The sequence below is a fragment of the Lutra lutra genome, chromosome 6 (genome assembly GCF_902655055.1).
Source record: "Lutra lutra chromosome 6, mLutLut1.2, whole genome shotgun sequence".
In the NCBI taxonomy this organism is placed as follows: domain Eukaryota; kingdom Metazoa; phylum Chordata; class Mammalia; order Carnivora; family Mustelidae; genus Lutra; species Lutra lutra.
In genome coordinates this window covers 28,548,197-28,563,693 of record NC_062283.1, presented here as the reverse complement: position 1 = coordinate 28,563,693, position 15,497 = coordinate 28,548,197, and positions in this window count along the sequence as shown.

Here is a 15,497-nt window from a genome sequence, read left to right as displayed (position 1 = left end):
AGCCCCACATAGGGCTCTCTGCTCAGTGGGGAGCCTGCTTCCCCCTCTCTGCCTGTCTCTCTGCCTATTTGTGATCTCTCTCTGTCAAATAAATAAAATATTTTTTAAAAAAAGATTTATTTAGTTACACGAGAGAGCAAGAGCATGAGCAGGAGGGACAGAGGGAGAGAGAATCCAAAGCAGACTCCACACTGGCCGAGCCTGATGAGAGGTTCAGTCTCCTGACCCATGAGATCAGGACCTGAGCTGAAACCAAGAGCCTGATGCTTAACCAGCTGTACCCCTCGAGGCTTTAAGCTGGGGATATACATGCTCACAGTTAGGCCTGTGGAGGCTCACCCTGGCTGCAAAATGGGGAAGGAATCTGAGCAGGACAAGACTAGAAGCAGAGACACAAGGTCAGAGGTGAGTGTGGGACCCAGGCTAGAGACAATGGAGGCAGGAAGCATGGTGAAAGGGAGTGGAGGAAAAGCAGACAGACTGGACAAACCTTTACAAGGTAAAATCAGCAGGACTTGGGGAATGTAAAGAGGAAGGAGGCAGATTCCAAAGGCCCCTACGATATAGTTAGGAGGAGTACTGGACTGGGAGTCTCAAGACTGAGGCTCTAATCTCAGACCGGCCACCAATAAATTACTCGGTGGCTTTGACCAAGTCACTTTATTGCCCTTCACTGCTTTAGTTTCCTCACATTACAGAAAGAGCTGGAAACCCATGATTCTGTGAAGTAAATGTGCTAACAAGGACAAATTAAAGCCATTGCATCATCTCCATCAAGGTTAATTTGGAGACTCTTCCCCTATGCTTTACTTAACACTATTGACCACATATACTTATAACTGACCATCAGGGACATCTTAGAATCCTCCACTTACTTGTCTGTCTCCCTCAAAAGACTGAGGACTCCTTGGGGCAAGAACCAGGTAACCTTTTCCCAGAATCAGGTCTTGTATGGTGATTGATTTATTATATTTGTTAAATCGATTATCTTAAAGTGCTGAGAGGACAGGTGTATGGTTATTCTAGGAAGGTGTCTTGGTGCGATGTGTTGTGTGTTTTCTGTATACGGGGTGCTGTGGTAGATGCCGGTCCACAGAGTAAACAAGCAAGCAAGTCATGGACCTTACGTCAAGTCAAGCAGCTTAGACAGACATTAAACACATGAGGACAAAAATGATGGTTTATTTCTAGTTGTGGTAAGTGCTACAAGGAAAAGTACTGGGTACTCTGAGTGTGTAATAGAGAGACATAACTTGGGGGTAGACGAAAGGTTATCCTGAAAGAATGACCTTTATGATTACACACATGGGTTGATTTACTCACAGAATGAAGAGGGAAGAGAAGAAGGGGGGGAGCAGGAAGAGGGAAGAGGGATCGAGAGGGAGAGTGACTTCTAAGTAGAAGGAATAACAAGCATGCATGGAGGCCTGAGGCAGGAAGGAGTTCTGGTGAGGAGAATACTAGAAGGAAGCCCACCAAAATGGTAATGTTAGTTAAAATCAGGTTGCAGAATCATGGGTTCTTTCAATTTCTTCTGTATACATTTTTCATTTTACAGATTTTCGCCAACAAACTTGTATTGTTTTCGTTATCAGAGGCAGGGGAACAGCATTGTTAGTTTAAACAAAATAATAAATGATCAGAGAGAATGGGTGTCATGGAGGAAGGAGCATATTCCAGAGGGATTGGGGACGTAAGCGGTGAGTGATTCCTACGTGGGAGAGAGCAATAAGCACATTGGTGGGACTGGAACAAAGCAGCCAGGGTGACTCACAAATGAGACAGTTGAAGCCAAGTCCACCAAGGGCCATGAAGATGAGGCCAAGGAGTGGGGATAAGATGAAAAGTTAAAGGGAGCTATGTTCAGAGGGCTTGAGCAGAGAGAATACAGCTTTTAGCAGAGGCAAGCAGGATGGGGAGAAAGCAGAGGCAAAAAGACCCCCTGAGCAGGCCCTGCAGGGCTGATGCTGGACAGCGAGGACCTGATGAAGGCAGTAAGTAGTCCTACAACACAGAGCCAGCTTTGGTCCTCTGTTACTTCCCAAGTTGGGCTGCCCCATGCTTTCTGCCCCTACAGTGGAAGTGGAAACGGTGGTTTCCGAAGGGCCTTCCTGATCTGCTATCTCTGAGAAACAAACTGCTAGCCCAAGGACATTTCTAAAGAGATAATGTCAAAGATTGGCTTGGGTGGAAAGGGGTGTAGGGCATAGGATAGGCAGGGGGTGGAAAATTGAGACCTGATATAAGTTTTAAGATCTGTTCCTACCCACTCCTGATCATGATAAGCACCCCTGCCACTCCCACTGGGTCCATTGCCAGAGTTCCCCCCGCCCCCAGGCTGTGAAACATGTTTAGGGCTGGGATGTGAGTTGAGGAGGGGGCGGAAATTGGCTCCCCTCCTCTCTCTGAGCTGGACCCACAGGAATTGCTTCAGCCACTTCCCTTCCAGCCCTCCTGTTCTTCCTTTGTAGTTACCTCACATCACCCTCTAATTGCTCCACCTGAATGCTCCTGGGCGTCTCCCACTCCCTCGCACTCCTGACATGAGTGCTGCCTTACTCCCTGCTAGCGCAGAGAGACAAAAAGCAGCTTCATCCTGGCCTTCCAGCCCGTAAGTTGAATGCAGCCTTAGAGTCCCTGGCCCATGACTGCTCTCCTGAGGAAAGAAATACAAAATTACATTAAATCATCATATTAAGGCGTGCCTGGCTGGCTCAGTGGGTTAAAGCCTCTGCCTTCAGCTTGGGTCATGGTCTCAGGGTCCTGGGATTGAGCCCCACATTGGGCTCTCTGCTCAGCAGGGAGCCTGCTTTCCCCTCTCTCTCCTGCCTGCCTCTCTGCCTACTTGTGATCTCTGTCTGTCAAATAAATAAATAAAATCTTTTTTAAAAATCATCATATTAAATGGGTGTATCAAATGCAGGACCAGTCAGTCGGTCAGTGGGTAAGGGATCTCTGTTCGTAGCCTTGGTGTTGACCCTGTGCTGTTGTGAGTATGGAGGAAGCAGGGACACTGAAGAAACAGTCCCAGTCTCCACAGGTTTTATTTGCTCTTCAGAGGCATCCAGTTCTTAGTAGAAGCAACATCAACCCAGCAACCCTGGGTTCATGCTACCACAGAGCTCCCGCTAGGTCATCTGGGCTTACCCCTCTAAGCCTCAGGTAGTTCCTTCCATTGATGTTATTATTGATGGTTGTTGAATAAAGGGGTTAGTCATAAGAAGTAAATGGAGGGGTGCCTGGGTGGCTCAGTGGGTTAAGCCGCTGCCTTCAGCTCAGGTCATGATCTCAGGGTCCTGGGATCAAGTCCCAAACCCAATCTAGGCCCCCAGGAGAGAAACTGGAGCCCCCAGCCAACAGCCAGCATCCACTGTCAGGTATGTGCATGAAGAATCCTGCAGATGATTTGGGGCCCCAGTTTTGAGTCTTTCTGCTGCAGCCTCAGACATCATGGAACAAAGACCAGCCATCCCCACTGGGCTCTATCCAAATTCCCAACCCGCAGAACCCGTGAATATAACAAAGGGTGTCTCATGCTGCTAAATCCTGGGGTAATCTATTAGGCAACATTAGGTAACTAGAACATAGAGTAATCTTAGGGCAAGCAAGAATGAGCACATATCAACTGAAGCAGGAAGTGCCCTAAAAGAGTTAAGAATTAGAATGGAATGGCATTAAACACGGAAAGCATTACTAGCTCCCACCATGTGGTTTCTAAGCCAGCTCTGCTGTCAAGTTGTCCCCTCAAAGGCCACCAACAACATCTGAACTAACAAAAAATAAAACAAAACACCTCTACTTTTTTTCCAGACTCATCCTTCTTCAACGTCGTCTTCCGTTGACTTCCAGGGACAATGTAAGTTCAACTACCACACCAAAATACCTTTCTACTGATCTCTGCCTTGTTATATTCATGGGTTCCTCTTCTCTCACCTACCTTCCTTCTAGGGTATAACCAACTTACTTTCCAAAGTCTTACTCCCTTCTCTCTATCCAGGGCACTCGAAGAGCTCATTCTTTCTTGCTGGAACGATCGGTCTGCTGAAGTCCCTCACTCCAGACTCTGCTTAGCTAGCCCTATCCTTCTACATGAACTCCTATTTTGTAGCTCCCATTTCCCACTAGTCATATAGCAATACCTTATTTCTTCGCCACCTCAAATCCAACACACCAAAATTGACACACTGAAATGGATGCTGTCTGGGCCCCTCTCAGATCCTTTTTAGCAGCTGGTCCACTCATCACTCACAAGCACGTGGTCTAAAAACCACACATAGCTGCCCCCTTTTCTGTTGAATTTCCCTGGACCAAATGGGACCCAAACCTTCCCCGCTTACGTGTGTTTTGGGCAGGCCTGTGTCAATGACTACCTGATGTAGGGCCTCAAAACACCAGCCCCCTTGCTTCCAGCTGGAGCCCACTCTTGTGCCATCTGTGCCAAGAGCCTCCCTGTGGGCTCAGCCCACACATGTGCTCAGCTTCTTCCCCTTTGCCATCCCATTTCCCTCACTCTCCTCCTCCTCCTCCCTCAATCAATCCCTTGAACAAAAGTCCCATGCCAGGTTCTGCTTCTAAGTGACCCAATCAAAAACACCTACCAAGGTAGGTTTGCTCTGTTTACCCTGTAAATTCTGTGTGTTGGCCACCGCAGTCTGAAACTCCCTATCAGGCCAGACATCAATTTGAACATATTGTCTAGTAAATGCCTCTCAGATGTACACCTACCTCACAGCTGGATTGTGAAATCAGTCTCCCCTCCGCCCAGCCTAATGCTTCCTGTTTTTCCACCCTTCCTCAACATGTCTATCATGTCAGTGCCAGATTAAAATTTTTTAAATGCCTCTGATTGTACAGCACCCCTACTCAAAAGTTCAATGCCTCCTGTTTCTAATGATACCAGATAAAGATCCTTTTGTCTGTTTTCCTGGACCCTCACTGAGATCTGGCTTCCATCTTGTTTATTTAATCTCATTTTCAGTATTTCTAATTTTCTATTCCAGCCAGCCCCTTCAGAGTTCCACAAACCACACACATTCCTGTCACACCAGCAGGACTTTCCCCTCTCATCTTTACTTTCCTAAGTCCCGCCAGCTAGCAAGAGTATAACCAGAACCAATGTTGAGTTCGCTCCCTGGTAAATCAGAAGCTGCACTGGGTTATCCCACAAAGAAAACTTTATTTGCAGCAAATAAGGAGATCATGGGGAATACCTTCCAAAGATCTGACTTCCTGAGCAAGGGCGATGAGTTCCTTTTATTTAGGATTAGGATGAATATTTAGATAATGAAGCCTTTGTCATCAAATGTAGAGGCAGGCCTAAGGCCGTGCATGAATCTTAAGGAAACATGTCTGTACACACATTGTATGTTATGTAAATGAGACTGAGGCTCCTCCTTGGGTGGAGGTTTTAGTATTATAATTAGGTAAAGGTAATTGTAGGTCATTCTATCATCCATCTGTGCAGAAGTGAGTTGGGGGTTAACTTAAACTGGTCTGGGGGGTCTGGGCCAGCGAGAGGTCCTGTCAGGGCAGTTGCTCCTGCTTGAGGGCTGGTTTTGCTTTCCATTTGCCTGAGTTACGAGCTAAGCTGGAGGGGCACTTCAGTGGTGCAGTTGGTTGAGCATCACACTCGTAGTTTCAGCTTGGGTCATGATCTCCGGGTCATGAGATCGAGCCCCACATCGGGCTTCTTGCTCCTTGGGTTTTTCTCTCTCCCTCTCCCTCTGACCCTCCCTCTGCTTTCTCTCTCTCTCAAAATAAATAAATCTTTTTTAAAAAGAAAGAGAGATAAGCTAGAAAGAAGAGCTCAAGGAAAAATGTGGGACAAAGGTTGGTGAGTATAAGCTAGTGGTCAGTAAAGGTCAAGCCCAGGGTTCTAGCTGGTAATAGGAGGGATGGCCAACTGCCTTCCCATAGCTTCTCGATCCTTTGCCCCAGTTTCCAGCTGGGCACATGGCTGCCTGGAGTAAATAAACATGCGCAGGCCTCCCTTGCAGCTAGATATGGTTAAGTGACTTCATTCACCTCAGCCTATTTCATATAAGCAGAAATGTTGTGCATTACTTCTGTCAAAGATCTTAACAGAAAGGAGAGTGTTTCTTTGCCTTCCTCTTCCCTACTGGCTGCAATGTGGAGCTTGAGCAGTGTTGGGGAGGAAGAATTTTCTCTGTCCTGCAAGGTCCTTCTAGCTGGACTAAGAATCAAATTGACATGAGAAAGATTAACAGGAGAAAACAAACTTGGTAGCATATGAAATTCCAAAGACAATGAGGCAACATGACACTTACATGAGCTTGGGAGAAGATACAAAGGAGTGAAAAGGAGTGAAAGACCATTAGTGGTAAGGTGAAAGGAGATATTTAGAAAACAAAGGTCTAAAAAAAGAAAAAGAAAAGAAAAGAAAAGAAAACAAAGGTCTCCCTATTTTGCAGATAAGTTTCCTAGTTAAAGTGGAATCTCTGTAAATAGCTCTCTTTGGTACAAAAGAGCTCTCTCTGGTACAATCAGGCCATGAGGGAGAGGTGAAGAGCTTCTCCTAATCAGCGGCTACCTTTTGATTGCTTTTTATTCAAAATAATGTTCATGCCAGACTGGCCTATCTTGGGGCGGCCAGACCTTGGCCCCTACAGCCACCATCTTAGAACATGAAGTAAAAGCCATGTTTTAAGGATAGAGAAGCAACAAACTAGAGCTCCTAGCCAAGCCCAGACTACCTTCCCAAATCTAGAGAATGAACTTACATGTAGTAAACCACTGTTGTTAGTGTTTTTACTCACAGCTGAATCTAATCCTAACTAACACTCAATTCTTCATGGTTCTACTCACATTTTGTGAAGAAAGAAGTGGAGGCGATGGTGTATGGGTAAATGATTAATAACTACCTTGGGGACAGACCCTCATTTGCAATATTTCCAACTTCCATGATGTAAATATTCCCATCAAGGTCAACTTCAAGCTACCAATGTTATGTCAATTGGCTCACAAAAATCCCGAAAATAAAATGATTGGCTCTTGTGAGCTGGTATGAGCTGGCTTCTGCAAACCACTGGGGAAGGACTGGGATGGCAATGACATTTAGTGGAACTTGCTACATGCTAGGCACTGTAATAGGTATTTTGCATACACTACCTTCTTTTTTTTTTTAAGATTTTATTTATTTATTTGATACAGAGAGAGAGAGAGAGTACAAGCAGGGGGAGCAGCTGGCAGAGGGAGAGGGGGAGAGGGAAGCAGGCTCCTGCTAGGCAAAGGAGCCTGACACAGGGCTCCGTCCCAGGACCTTGGGATCATGACCTGAGCTTAACCACCTGAGCCACCCAGGAGCCCCCACATATATTACCTTCTTTAATCCTCAACCAACTGCTGAGCAGCAAAGCCAAATTTCTCTAACATTAACACATTTTAGGAAAAATTCCAATACCAATGGATTTTTTAAAAATATCTTTTCTATAACCTTGGAAGATATATTGGTCACTCCTATTAGAGATAATTAGAAAAGGTAGGAAATGGAGGTTAGAAAGAGAATATGGGGTGTGGTGGATTTGCTCTGGGGTTTGATCATCTAGCACACACTTTCTCTTCCTCTCACAACAGTCACTAGATTGATTGGGGAATTACCTCTTTGTGGTCAGTTGTAATGACTGTCAGATAAAGTGTCCTTTCTCTGTCTAGCTCCTGCCTAAACTAGGCTAACCAGACTCTCTCTGCTGGAGCTTGGGATGATGAACATGAATGGGTGAGAAGGAAAAATCTGATTGTCACTCATTCATCCAGCAGATGGCAAGGGCAAGACTGAATACCCCGGAGCTGCATTCATTGTTGTGTTCCCTAAGCCTGGTTCTCTAGCCTTCCCTTGATTCTGTGAGCTATCCGATACCCTCCCAATACTCAACTTTTCAGTCTAAGCTAGCCATAATGAGTTTCTGTGGCTCAAAACGAAAGAAATACAAAGAAGAAAGACAGAAGCTTTAGAAAAAATTAAAGGAAGCTGAGCCAATGTGCACAGAACTTTAGAAAGACATTTCTAAATCACTACCAACAGGGAGGTAACCATGATTATGTAAGGAGAGTCGAGACAAGCCAGTCAGAATGCTGGGCTGGAGTTTTATTCTTTCTGCCCTACAAGAATTATGGGCAGAACTGACATTACATAACCCTGAGTGGTGAGTAGGTGTTAGAGCTATACCACAGGAGACTCATCACAGGGTTATTAAGTAAAGGCAATTCAAATCTTTTTATATCTAGAGTGTTGACGTTATTCTGTATATCTAGAATCACATGAAATGTGTGGGAGGTTTGTTGTTGTCGTTCTTAATATGTTGATCATTTGGATGGGGGGGTCAGAGAGAAAACACAAACCACTAAGCATTCAGTCAACATTTTATCCTTTGGAAAGAAAAAGACAATTTATGATCATCTCATTAAAAACTAGAAGCAATGGAGAATCTGACAAGTTTGTAGTATGGAAGCCAGAAGTTGTATTCGGGTTTGTGGGACTGCCCAGCATTCTTGCTAGGTCTGTGCCTCAACCAAAACTTTCCCTCCTCACCCCATCGTGCAGTGATCTCACCCTGCTCTGAATTCCTAGAACACTTGCTTTCTGTATCAACATTCCATTCATTTGACATTCATCACAGTGATTTGCTGAGGAAAAGTGCCTATAAGCTCTAATATACCAAACAAATGTTAGTTATTATGCTATTGTGTGTGTGCATATATATGTCTACACATATATAATGTATATAATATATGCATGTTGGTGTATACATGTATACATATAAAATACATAAATATATGGATATACGTATGGTTATATAGTTATTTTGTGTTTCTCTTGTTTTCCCTTCACTGAGTTACAAGCTTCTTGAGTCATATTTTATCCATTTTTCTGCCTTCTACAGCTATCAGTTGAATCTAATCCTATCTAACACTCAATCAAACTAATGACTGATGTTAGTCAACCTAACTAACCTGATGTTAGTCAACTAACATCAATCAACCTACTGATGTTTTGAGTGTGGGGACTAACTTTTACCATTTCACAAGTACATGACTTTCAGCCACTTACCTTCACTCCCCTCAGTGTCCTACGAGGCTGCTGGGAGGATAATATAAAGTAATGGGCACAGAGCGCCCTGGATGCGTTAATTTCCTGTGGCCTATGACAGAAAGAACGTTGTAATTTTAGTTCCTCCTTCCATCTCCTGTCTTCTTTTTCTCAGAAGTTTGGGTCATGGATTTGATCAGAGATACATTTCTCAATAACAGATTTCTGAAGTGACTCCTAGACCTCTGAATGGGCAGTATGCAACATAATCTAACAAGAAAGGACTGATCTAGGCTGTTTTAAAAGTGTTGAAAGCAAGGTAAAGCCATCAGCTGTGATAAATATTTCCCCTATGCACTATCTTTCTTTCTCTCACCTCATTATCTAACCCAGTATTTGTCCAATAGAACTTTCTACGATGATGGAAATGTGCTATATCTACTCTTCCCATATGATAACCACTAGCCACGTGTGGTTACTGTGTACTTGAAATGTGGTGATGCAAATGAAAAACTGAATTTTAGATTTTCTTTAATTAAAATTTAAAGAGTCACATGCTACCTATGGAACAGCACAGAGCTAAACTAAGAGAATCTGGGTGGGTCTCTTCATTCATTCATTCACTCATTCACCATTCAGTCAAAGTCTATGGAGTACCTAATATGTGTCAGGTACAGTACTAAGCTCTGACAGTGGGTTCAATGATGGTCTCTCATCCGAAAGAGTTCAAAAATTGTTTAAGGAAACAATCCTTTGAGATGATCTCAAGTCCTTATCCTCTTGAGATAAGTTGCTGGAGGAGATTTCTTAGGCCTGGGTCTCCCTGCAGATAACTTACCTTCCTGACTTCACCTGCTGGATTAGAATCTTTGCCTGAGCTAGAGGCAGTTCTCTAGGGCTGCTAAGAGGCCGGTGATATGGCCAACAGGGCTGCCCACCAAGGTTATTCTATCCTGGAGGCTGAGTGCACAACCTATTCAGAGTTTGAAAGTGAGCCACAAGCAAGGACACAAATGTCAGAGCAGTGTAAAACCCCAAAGACACCAAGAGCCAGGGCAGCAAGCCAAATAATAACATTAATAATGAGGATTGTTGAGAGACAGGAAAACACAGAAGTTGGTTGCTCTCTCTAGGAGCCAAACTTCCTGGATGGCGATCCCAGCTGTGCCCCTGTCCTGCTATGTAACATCTCTGTGCCATCCCTTCACTTGTAAAACAGATGTTATAATAGCCCTCCTTTCAGAGGCTTACCGTGAACACTAGATGAATTTGAACATGGAAATGAACCCAGCTGAACTAGCTCCACTCTCTGGCCAATGTGCCATGCTGCTGGGCTTCTGAAGAGGTCGACCAGAATTCCAATCTAACTCTTACTACTTTATAGTTATACAGCCTTGAGAAAGTGAGCTGCCTCACTGAACCTCTCATTTTCCTCATTTGTAAAGTGAGGGTATAAATAATAATAATAGGGGGTGCCTGGGTGCCTCAGTCAGTTACATGTCCAACTATTCAGGGCTGTGAGACTGAACCCTGTGTCACTCAGCAGGGAGTCTGCTGGGAATTCTCTCTCTTCCTCTGCCCCTACACCCCCAAATAAATAAATAAATCTTAAAAATAATAATAATGATGATAGTAGGGATTTGTGAAGTCTTAATGAATTGATTTCTGTATAGCCATTGGAAAGAACAGCGCCTATAAGGCAGTGTGGGCTCGTGTTACTGTACGTGATGCATGGGACCTGTACAGAACCAAGCAGCAGAAACTGAGTAGGGAGCGAGGCCAACAGAGATACTGAGCCACGGGGTGGTCTCAGGGGCAGGTGGGGTATGTTCCTGGAGCTGCTACAGTTCCAAGGGAAACTGCTGAGGCATCCTGAGGACATGCCAGTGTTCTAGGCGGTGGGTGGCTAACCATGCAGACAGTTGCATTCCAGCCCATCCCTGTCACCTGAGGTAACCTGAGAACCTGTTCTGTGATGAAGAAAGCATTTTTCACTTGGCAGATTTGGTAGACAGGGACTTTTTTGTTTGTTTTGTTTTGTTTTTTAAGTAAGCTATACTTAGCCCAAATTAGGTCTTGAACTCACCACCCTGAGATCAAAAGCTCCATGCTCGACCAGCTCAGCCAGCCAGCCGCCCCAGCAACAGAGATGTTTTGAGGCAGCTTCCTTGAACTGTTCTGTCAAGGAATAAAATGGTAAATGGCTCTGGAAACAACATGGCAATTTCTTTTTTTAATTTCTTATAAAATTAAATCTATACCTAATTATACTACTCCTAGACATTTACTCAAGAAAAATAGGAATACATGTCCACAAAAAGTTATATAAAACATTCACAGTAGCTTTATTCATCATAGCCAAAAAGAAGGAAAAAACACAAATGTCCACCAACAGCAAAAGAGCAGACAAATGTAGTATGTTTATACAATGGAATACTATTCAGAAATCAAAAGGAAAGATCTACTGATTCACACAAGAACATGGGTGAATCACAGAGATGTTACACTGAGCAAAAGAATCCAGACACAAAAGAGTGCCTAGTATAGTTTTATTTATATGACATTTATTTATATGACATTTTAGAATAGGCAAAACTACAGAGATGGAAATCAGAGCAGTGGTTGCTGGGGGCTGGGAGTAGAGAGCAGGTATGGACTACAAAGGGGCATGAGGATTTTTCTGGGGCAATGGAAATACTCTGTATCATGACTATAGTGTCATTTGCACGATGTACTAGTTTGTCAAAACTCATCAAACTATACCCCTAAAGAGGATGCATTGCACTATCTGTAAGCTGTACATCAGTATGCCCGGCTTTCAACAAAAATGCAGTATCACCAAGCACCAGCAAATTCCATGTGAAGGAGTAGGAGTCAGAAACAGGATGAACACAACCTACAGGAATGGGTTGAGAATATCTGCTTCATACATCTCTTTCTGATTTTCTTTAAATGCTGACAATTTAATAATTTTTTTTTTTTTTTGCCTTGTTAAAAGGTTCCTGGCATCAGAATGGCTTCATCACAATGTCTGGTGGTGGTGACCAGAAAGGGTACTAGCATGTCCAGACAATCAGATCAATAGACAGGGGCGCCTGGGTGGCTCAGTCAGTTAAGTGTCTGACTCTCAGGGTTGTGAGATCGATCCCCACAGCAGCCTCCATGTTCAGCAGGGAGTCTGCTTGAGATGCCCCCTCTGCCTCTCCCAATAGTGCTCTCTCTTTCTCTCTCTCTCAAATAAATACATTAAAAATAAAAAATCAATGGACAAATGACTATCACTGTGTTTGATGCCTCAAGAGGTTCATGTACAAAGTAGATGAACTAAAACTGCATGCGGGAGTCAGGGCAGGCTATTCTCAGGAAAATGGAGAGGAAAGAGAAGAAACCATATGTGTGAAGGGTCCAGTGGGTATGAGTTTGGCACATGTGAGAAAAGGCACAAAAATCTGACGTAGTGCTGTATCTCAGGGCACCGGGATAGCACTGGGGGAGTTGAGAGAGAAAGCCTGGACGCAGTTGTCTGGATTCAGGTTGAGAAGCCAGAGCGGCCCCACTAGAGAGCTTGAGGGCACAGAAGTCGCTAGGCAGGCACTGACTTGGCCAAGTCCATCTTTTAACAAGAAAGCTGTGGGGAAGACAAAGAAGATGGACTGTGGGGAGAGGAGTTAAGAAGGTTCTTCGTGGCCCATCCTTGTCATAATTTCCACTAAAATAAAATATGCCTTTCTGGTCATGGACTACTCTGCATGCCAAAAGTATTAGGTAAGTCTCAGCATAAAGCGGGCCTGAGGGTGGTTCAGCCTCCCTGTACTTTGGGACCCCCTGTTTCTTTTCTGAACTGGGGACCCCTAGCTCCCAAGCAACCCCTTAGTTCAGGCTCCCGGGGGGAGCACTGCTCGGTCTGTTTCAGGGATACAGCGGTTACAGGAGCACACCCAAATGGTCAAGTTTCGTAGTAAAGACCCAGAGGCCCAGCCTCTGGTATGAGGCTGGTAAAGACCCAGCCTCCCCTTGTGAGCAATCCCCTTCCATGCTGGGTGGGATTTCCAACCTGGGGGAAAAAACTGACCAATCGTCTGGGAAGGGAGACTGTCATAGATGGGTAGGGTCAGGGCCACCCCAGAGCCAGGATGACGGTGACATAAGGCCGAGACACTCCAGGGAATCCATGAGGCCATGGAGAGAAAACATGAGGGAAGGCAGGGCTACAGTCTGCCTGGCCCAGCTTCCTCTTTCATGAGCTCATGGTCAAAGCCAGGCCAGGCAGGAGGGTGCCAGAGATTGAGTGAGTATGTTTTTTCCCTAACTTGGTTCTGAGTCACACAGGCACCTACCCTTCCCAGAAAACCGCTTCAGGGCTCACCCCCTGGCAGCCGATCAAGCCCCGGCCTAACACGCGAGACCGCCAGGCGGGAGCTGGAGACCTGCCAACCGGGAGCACTCATCCCACCCCCAGAAGCCTCTCCCAACCTTCAAAGACTAAGGGCCTACGGCAGCTGCCAGCTGCGTTGGAAGTAGGAGGGAGACTTAGTTTAACTTTTGAGAACCCAGGGGAGACGCTGTTGAATCATGGGGTTGCAGAGGAGGGAGAGACATCAGAGAGCCTTTAATCTAAGCACTTGGCTTTACAGATCAACTCATCCAGTAAATACAGGGTGTCTGAAAAGGCAGGACAAAGGCGGAAGTACTTCTTTTGTTGCACTTTCCCCTCCCCCACCACCCATATTGTGCTTTGAGTTAAATCGCCATCACATTCTCCAGTGCTGATATGGGAGTTATCTACACAGAGAGGCAAGCCTCTTCCCTTATGAAGAGCTCCGGGACATTAATGGATTAAAGGGCCCTACATTTCCAGCCTTTTCAGGAAGCTGGTATTGATGGAGAAGCACAGCTTTAGGCACTGAATACAGAGCAGTGAACAAGATGGATAAAGTCCTGTTCTCGTGAAGTTATTACCCAGCAGGAAACCGAGGCCAAAGGGAGGAGCTACAACACTGGGTCCTGGAAGGCCAGCACTGGCAGAGCATCAGGAACATTGGGTCCCTTCTCAGCTCCCCACTCTCAGCAGCCTCCAGGGAATTTAGGTTGAGTTGAGCTGCGCCAAGAGGGGCCAACCTGCGTCCCAAGGCAGGCGATACCATGTTCTCGTGTGACCTTGCCCTGGTTCTCCAGGCATTCTTGCCTGCCTTTTGCATCAGGGAAAACCACCTGGGACTGATCTTGACCCTGGTAAGGCCTGAATCGGTGTCTCTGACGGTCATTTATTAACTTGCTGCCAAGAACTCCCCACGCCACCCTACCACCGTGCCTCTGGCAAGTATTGTTCCAACTAGAATGTGTGTGCGTGGGGCCAGGGGAAGGTACTTAAAATCAGTCACATTGGCTGAACAAGAACTAGGAATGCAGAAGTCTTTGCTTCTTTGGGGAAAAGAAAAAGCCACAAAACCTGCCCTGAGATGGAGAGGAAAGGAAGGGGGGCGGGGCGAGGGATGAAAACAGAAATTCTATCTCCTGATGAGCTTAGCACTTGGATGCTATTTTGTCATCCTCGTTTCCTACTCCTGGTCTAGCTCACTGTTGCCCACTGCTCCTCCGAAGCAGCCCCTCTTTGTATCATCATCATCATGGCTGTCCCAGAAGCACCTGCTATGTGCCTAGGAGCAGTACCCTTGTATCCTCAATCCTCACAGTAACCTTAAAACCAATATGCCCACTTCTCAATTGAGGAGACATTTTCAGAGGAGCTAAGTAGCTGGCCCAGTATCATGTACTTACTTAATAGGTAGCAGAGCTGGAATTTAAACCCAGTTTCCTCTAATATCAGTGTCTCCTTTCTATCACAAATCCATCTCGAGTCAACAAAGTTCCTGAGTATCTACCAAATGACCAGATGCCACCGAATTTCAGTTTCTATTTCCCTGAGTCCTGTGACTCCAGCCCTCTACCTGTTTCCCTTTTTCAAACACTCCCATTTCCAAATATGCATCTCCTTCCCATTATCGTTGTCCGCCATTCTAGACTTTGGTCAGCAACGTAGCAGTACTCCAGGTGGGCCAGCAGGCACAACTCGCTCTTACGCCAGGGATTTACACAGAGTGAGGGCCAGTGCCTTGCCATCCATCACCTGCACAGTTAATCCCAATTTAATAGCAGATCCTCCTGAGCCCCAGTTGAGAATCCCCCACCTCCTCTTTGGAGAGGAAGCATGGTGGGGAGGGGGGAGCCTCTGAAAGGACACAGCTGAACAAACAGACACCTCTGAGGGTGAGGGATAGCTGCTCAGAGGAGATGGATTTAAGAATATTTATTAACCCCCTGCTAGGTGAAAGGCCAAGTACTGGAGATACCACTGAGATATCATGAGAAAAAGAGCAGATGTGGTCCTGTATATTTATGGAGATTATATTCCAGTGGGGCGAGACAAACAACAACAAAAAGTAAACAAATA